Source organism: Myotis brandtii, unplaced genomic scaffold (genome assembly GCF_000412655.1).
Source record: "Myotis brandtii unplaced genomic scaffold, ASM41265v1 scaffold240, whole genome shotgun sequence".
Lineage (NCBI taxonomy): Eukaryota > Metazoa > Chordata > Mammalia > Chiroptera > Vespertilionidae > Myotis > Myotis brandtii.
Window position 1 is genome coordinate 1,857,003 of NW_005359064.1, and position 7,881 is coordinate 1,864,883.

Here is a 7,881-nt window from a genome sequence, read left to right on the forward strand (position 1 = left end):
AAAGGAGGAGGAGGAAGAAGAGGAGGAGGAGGAGGAAGAGGAGGAGGGGAGGAGGAGGAGAGGAGGAGGAGAGGAGGAGGAGGAAAATAGAAGGGGCGGGAGAAGAGGATATTTCTTTTATTATTTTCTCTGGGTGTGTATGGTGTACACTTAAAAACTACTTCTGAGTAGAATCCCAAAGAGATTTATATTTGGATTTTGGTTGTCTTGACAACATTTTAGAGATTTCTGCCACTTCCTCAACAGCTGAGTGGCATGGTGAAGAGACAACTGAAGACATTCCTGCTTCCGATAGGGAGCTTGATGATGCTTCTCTTTTTGGCCTTGTTGAATCTGTATGGTGGTTCATCACCTAGAAATCAAATATCTGGGATTTGGTGGGACATCTGAGCAGTGGGGGCTTCAGATACATATGTCCAGGCCTTCACATGTAAGGTGCATGTGGTTCTCGAGGACACAAGAGTGGAATAGATTCCTGCCCACAGTAGGCATATCAGTCAGCGCTGTGGAGCCTCAAGTGGACTGCTTTGAGCAATAGTGAGCTCCTGTTACTGTAGGGATTCTGTAAGGTTACTTGAATTTGTTGGGGTCATTGCTGAAGGAATGAATATCCTATATAATAAAAGGCTAATATGCAAATAAACCAAACAACCGATCGCTATGATGCACACTGACCACCAGGGGGCAGACGCTCAACGCAGGAGCTGTCCCCTGGTGGTCAGTGCGCTCCTGTTAGAAGAAGCAAACTCAGCCAGAAGCTGGTGTGATGATAAATTTCATGCACCAGGCCTCTAGTATAGTATGGGGAGGACTGGGCTAGGCAACAATCACATTTGCTTTTCTTTCCAGTCTGAGATTCTGTTAACATACACATTTTTATTTTCTTTCCCAGAAACTAGCATTTCTCTAGGGGAGGGGTGAGTGGAGAGGGTGTGCAGAGAGGCTAGCAATATAATGTATTTTTTACTACAACTGATTCCTCTATTAAATTGAACCCCTGTGGAAAGTGTGGTTCAGCGTTGGTGGTACTGGGCAAAGAATCAACGTAAATGATACAGCCTCTCACCATGGTCCAGTCCCAAGATGGCGGCCACCACGAAGAGGCAGCTGCAGAAGATGTCAATGTTGCCTTTGAAAATCAACAAAAGATAAACAACTCTGCACAGAATACGAGTAGAAGCACAGAACAGAAGGAAGAAATAGCTATCAAAAAAGAAACAACTCCAGAATTTTAGGAGATGCACGTGAGGACATCATGCTTGCAGATCCTAGCTGCTTAATGATACCTTATCAAATTGGTGATGTTTTCATTAGCCATTCTCAAGAAGAAACACAAGAATGTTAGAAGAAGCAAAGAAAAATTTGCAAGAAGAAATTGATGACTTAGTATCTGGGGTGGAATCACTCCTCTGATTGTTCTCAGATTTGAAAGTTCAGTTGCCAAATTTGGGAGCAACATAAACTTGGAAGCTGATGAACGTTAACTATTTTATAATACTTAAAAATTTTATTTAATAAACTGGAATACTGTTTAAGTGATAATTTCCCTTCTTCAATGATATAGAAAGCAAAACTTTCTCTTTAAAATAGGTGCTGGGACATACAAAGATTTTGAGTCCATGAATTAGAAAAAGTCTTCAAATTTATTTATTTTATTTTATTTTTTAATCCTCACCCGAGGATATTTTTCCATTGATTTTTAAAGAGAGTGGAAGAGAGAAGGAAAGACAGAGAGAAACATTGATGTGAGAGAAACACATTGACTGGTTGCCTTCTGCATGAGCCCCAACCAGGGCCTGGGCTGGGGAGGAGCCTGCAACTGAGGTACATGTCCCTGACCTGAATCAAACCCAGGGACCCTTCAGTCCACAGGTTGATGCTCTATCCACTGAGCCAAACCAGCTAGGGCAACGTCTTCAAATTTAATTGTGTCCAACAGGTTTAGCTAACTTTTAGTGCTTGCAAGTCAGTGCAACTATTATACATTTTTTAGTTTTTATAATTTATAATGTGTTTGAAAATGGAACAGGCATTTATTCACTCAGTCCTTTACCATTTATTGCATCTTCTTTCATGCCGGGAGCTGTGGGTGTTTGATGCCTGTCTTCAAAGAGTACTCTGCTTTTCCCAGGATGTGGACACACTAGCAATGCACTACACTACCTGACCTGTGTTCCTGTGACAACACTTACCGCAGAGCCATGCACAGCAGAAGTAACAGAGTGTGATGCTAAATATTGACTATCTTCCATCTTATTAGACATGAGGACAGGTGAGGAAGAGTTTTTTAATCAAGGTTTGTTTTGAGTACCTGCTGTGGTGCTATGCAAGCTCTGCTAGAGATAGAAAGTAGGAAGGGTGGGTTTCTCGTCCCTGCTTGTGATGGAGAGACGCCTGGTTGAGCAGGAAAGACAGGCATGTGCACAGGAACTAGTAACCATGGCATTTGTGATGCCTGGGATGCTGGAGGTGCAGTAGGAGATGGTGGAGTTTAAGTTATATATGTTGGGTGCTGGGGAGGGAGCGATCTGGGAAGGTTTCCTGGAGTGGGAAGGATCTGAACATACCTCAAAGGAGGAACGGTGGGCATGGACCCCAGGCACTGGAGGGAGCAGGTGTGGCTCCGGATCTCAGGTATTTTCTGGAGGGCTCATGTAGTTGGGGAGTGTAGGGAGGTGAGGAGCACAGCCCTCCCACTCCTGGGCTGACCGCTCTCCAGTTGATTCCACTCTCTCTCTAGAAAGAATTCTTTTATTTTTAACTCTGCTTTTCCCATGGCTTATTTTGAAAAATTTCAAATTTATAAAACAGTTAAAAGAGTAGTACAGTGAATTGTCTGTAGACATCTCACATAGCAGGGCTAACATTTTGCCACTCTTGCTTTCTCTTTCTAATGTATCTAAATAACAATACTACCCCCCCCAAACTACCTGAAAGTAAATTGCAGACATTATAACACTTCACCCCTAAATACTTCAGTATATATCTTTTAGGAAAAAGGACAGTTCCCCACACAACTATAACAGCATTATCCCACACAAATGCAACAATAGTGCTGAGCATAGGGTCCATACTCAGCTTTTTAATTTGTCCCTAAATAGCCTTAACAGGTGTTTAAAAAAAAAAATCCAGGTTCCATCAGAGATCATGTATTACCTTGGCTTGTCATGTCTCTCATCTAAAGCAATTCCTCTCCTTTTTTTTTTCTACTATGACATTAGTATTTTTGCAGAATCCCAGGCCAGTTGCTTTGTAGAAAGTCCCAAGATCTTAGTCTGATTGCTTCCTCATTGCTTCTTCTGGCTCAGCTTTTTGGCGAGAAGACAACAAAAGTGATGTTGGTCTTATTTTTTATGTGCTCATGTATAATATTAAAATATTCGTTCCCATTTACTTCTGTGACACTCATTCAGAAAATATCTCTTCACTTCTACAAGTGCCAGGCAGTGATGTGTCTGAACAAAACAGACAAAGGGCTTTGGCCTTGTAGAACTTAGATTTTAGCAGGAAGCTGGGGAATATAAAATCTATAGCCTACCAGAAGATCTTATATAGAAAAAAGACATGATAGAGCTGAGTGAGGGGCGCAGGAGCTCTGGGAGGTGGGGAGCGGGTTGGTTGGGTGGTGGGTGATCAAGTGTGTTCAGTCTCCGGCAGGAACAGAGGGGAGCATCACCTCTCACTTACACAGGGGCTGACTTCGGTTCTGTATCTTCAGTTCCGTGGTGTGATCCCTGAGCTGCTGAGAGTCACACGTATGTCCGGTGGAGCCAGAGGTGTCTTTCTTGCTGCCTAACTTTGTCAGCAGAAATCAGGAAAAGGAAAGTGGGATTTAACATCGGTGTCACTGAATGAGTTTCTCACTGTGGAATCTTCTGTTTTGATGAGTCTTTTTCTGATATATTTTCTTATGTCTGATGTCCCGGACCTGCTTCCACTTCACTGGAGGTCGTGAAGTTGGCTTCTGCTTGCTCAGAAGTTAACCCAGAAGGTAGCCTAAGCTACTTAGGTCAGTTCCCCCAGGGGCTCCTAGAAGACCTGGGTTATCAGATGATTGAGTGGGCCCTGCAGGAGAGCGAGCAGGACCTAGGGGAAATCATTTTCCTTCCATTTTTCTCTTCTTGAACAAGATACCAGAGGGCTGGATCCCTTTGTACCAACTGTATTTGTTGGTCAAAATTTTTGAATTCTCCAGTATTACTTCATTTCTGCCCCATGGAATCACTGTTCTAACTGAGGTCTGCAAATAGATTGTGTGGTCCTTAAAAAGTGCCTCCATCGGCCCCACCGGTGTGGCTCAGGTGGTTGAGTGTCCTCCCATGCACTAAGGTCACTGATTCGATTCCAGGGCAGGGCACAGGCCTGAGTTTTGGGCTCTACCCCCAGTAGGGGGAGTGCAGGAGACGGCCAGGCCATCCATGTTTCTGTTTCTCCCTCTCCCTTCCTCTCTCTTTAAATATCAATAAAAACATGTTTTTAAAAAGTGCTTCCATCAAAGACCCCCCCTAGAAGGGAAGGGAAGGGAAGGAGAGAGAGAGAGAGAGAGAGAGAGAGAGAGAGAGAGAAAGAGAAAGGGCAGAGACAGAGAGAGGAAGGGAGGGACACAAACACACACACATGGTTTCATGTAAAACTTGCCCTTTGCTGGAGAGGGGAAAGAGTGAACTGTTCCTGTTTTGTTGTTGTTGTTGTGTTTTTTTTTCTTTCTTTCTTTTGTGTGTGTGTGTGTGTGTGTGTGTGTGTGTGTGTGTGTGTGTGTTTTGTTATTTTTGACTATTAGCCAGGGCATTTACATTTATGGCAAGCTTAAGCTTAATGAACACATTGCGCACCAGTAGTTTTATTGCTAGCTTTACCCAGTGGCCAGATAAGTTTCTATTGAATGAGTACAAAAAACGTTTTACAAAGTATCATACTTTAAAAAGATATTAGCTTGTAAGAACATGTAATAAATAACTTCAAAATGCAGTGGGTATTAAGGCGTGCCTTTAACATGTAAAACACTGTGTAATAGGAAAACACGTGATCCGCCCGCAATGTGTTGTCTTTTTTTTTTAAAGAACATCTCATAGCATCATACTACATGCTTCATAGATATGTTTTATTTTAGAAGCTAAAATATTATCTAAACTTTTTCATAACCAACTTCTAGAAGGCTTTTTTTTCATAAAGTAATCCATGTTCATCTTAATTCAGTTTTAAATCTAATTATGAGGTAGGGAAATGATTAGTAATAAAATGATAACTGTTGATTTTCCTTTGAGATCACAGATTGAGGTGTGCAGGTTGATGCCTTTAACATCCTTTCTTATATAATAACCAACTTGCAGAAGTCTTGTTTTCCTCTGGTTAGTTTGTAATCCTGCAGGCATAAAGAAATCATCCTGCCTGCCTCCTTGACCTCATGGCTCACCTGCTCATAGCTCTGCTTCTTTCCCTGTATTCTGTTTTACATTCGGGTGACTGCTTTTTTATTTTATGATCAACATCAGGCTCACCCCATTTCTTCTGCTGCGTCTCTGTTCTTTTCTGCTCTGCAGGATCATTTTCTTCCACCATTTAAATTTGTTTTCTGATTCTCTGCACTTCTCATCGATGAATCATCAGTCTGTCCTCCTTTTAAAGAGACATCCAGGAAAAACTTTCTAACTCTGCTTCTCACTTGCTCCCCTCACGGAGCAGGGAGCATGCTGAGCTCCGCACAGGGACCCTTCTTTCTGCTGCCAGTAACTCGGCCAGGTTTACGCTTTGAGGCATTTTCTGTCCTAAAAACAACAAGATGGGTCTGTATAAAGTCCGTGAAGATTTAACTAATGGGTCTTGCGCTGTGAGAGATGACTGGAGATGCATGGCTGCTGTGTGGCAGGCTCACAGAGCCATTTCCTGAAGGGGAGGGGCCTCTGTCCTGGAGGTGTCAGTCCAGCAGGGATCTTGGTCAGCTAGGGCCTAAATGGGAAAGGTAAAGTAACCACACCTGACAACTGGTGGGATGGTACACGACAATTGCCAAATGTCCCCAAGATGAGGGCTGGCGGAATTGGGGATTGGCTAGGGAAGGCTTGTGGGTGCCGCCTTCGAATGCCTGATGTTAGTTTGGCTGCAGGAGAGGGAAATGTGTACCTCTATTTACATTACGCACCAACAGATGGGAAAGGTTCTGAAAAGACTCAAGCGTCATAGTGGTTGTCCAGGTGGGACAGGGCATGATTGATAAGTTACCTCTTTTGCTTCTCTGTGTTGGTTGATTTTGTGTGCATACATTACTGGGGTAATTAACATAAAGCCCATAAAGAAATTACTGCAGTGCCCACAGAGATGTTTGGTGGGTAGACCTCCGTTTGGCCGTCAGTGGAAATTACTGATGATGAAAGTGGAATGTAAACTTGGATCAGATGTAAAAGGGCCTTGAAATGTGCCAGTTTATACCCTCGGGTGGGGAAAGGACAGGTGTCATCAGTGGGACATAGACTTTGAGTGGCTCATTAGGCCGTGCTGTGCTTTTATTTGTGCCCTCTATTCCATTGCGAGATGGCAGCTGCCTCTGTTTGATGTGTGGTCTGTGACCTCCTCATTGGTGGGGCTATGGCTTTCTCACCATTCTCTAATCTAGTATTTCTCTAAATGGGTCTAGGAGAGTTTATGGGTGTTGATCTAGTCTGCAGGGTTTTTTTTTATAATTTTTATTTCTTAAAGTATTAAAAAGAGTATTACATATGTCTCCTTTTTTCCCCCCCTTGACCTGACCGGGGCCGTCCCGACCTCACCGGGGCCGTTTCAACCTGACCGGGGCCGTCCCGACCTCACCGGGGCCGTTTCAACCTGACCGGGGCCGTCCCGACCTCACCGGGGCCGTTTCAACCTGACCGGGGCCGTCCCGACCTCACCGGGGCCGTTTCAACCTGACCGGGGCCGTCCCGACCTCACCGGGGCCGTTTCAACCTGACCGGGGCCGTCCCGACCTCACCGGGGCCGTTTCAACCTGACCGGGGCCGTCCCGACCTCACCGGGGCCGTTTCAACCTGACCGGGACCGTCCCGACCTCACCGGGGCCGTTTCAACCTAGTCTGCAGGTTTTTTGTGCCTATTGATTTCAATGATGTTCTTTAAAAAAATAAAATAAAATTATATCCTGAACCTCCAGGTGATCATCCTATAAGACAACTCTGTGTCACAACTTTAAGGCCCATTAAAACGGACTAATGAGGAAAGAACTGAGGCAAAGTTAGAACAGAAATAATATACTGGGACCATGTGAAGACCAGGTGATTCCATAGCACATGCCACAGATATTTACCAGACACCTCTAGCGTTGGGCATACAGCAGGTGACAAAACAGCCCCATAATCCCTGGCCTCATGGAGCTGACATTCTAGTAGAGGCAACAGACATAAATACTTAATATGACAGATGGTGACAAGTGCTTCAGAGAAAGAAAGCAGAGAGGGGCCTAGGAGTGCTGGCTGGGAAGTGGTGGCTTTAAGTCAGGGCTTGAGAAAGGCCTCACTGAGAAGGCCTGGAGCAAAGACAAAGAGAATATTTATCTTCGGGCCCTCTCAACAGAGGGGACCCCAAGGCTGGGGTGGAAGGGGCTTGGCTGGTGAGTTTGAGGACCTGTTGGCAGGCCAGTGTGGCTGGAGCAGAGTGACCGTTGGGAAGAGAGCAGAAGATTTGGGGGGCTGATTATGTGGGGACTTGTGTTCCAGTGTGGGAAGCAGAGCAGGGACACCATCTGACACCTCGCAGCCATGTGGAGGGTGGACTGTGACCACAGGAGGATGCATGTGGTCAGCAGGGGACTCTGCTGCCAACGGCCTGGTGGGAAGTCAGGCGTGGTGACTTCCCCCAGAGGGCAGCAGCCTAGGACAGTGGTCGGCAAACTGC

The 7,881-nt window shown here is 44.9% G+C and overlaps 1 pseudogene; it reads left to right on the forward strand.

Moving 5' to 3' along the window:
* Positions 1–964: 964 nt before the first annotated feature.
* LOC102257711 lies at positions 965–1,535 on the forward strand (annotated as a pseudogene).
* Positions 1,536–7,881: the final 6,346 nt, after the last annotated feature.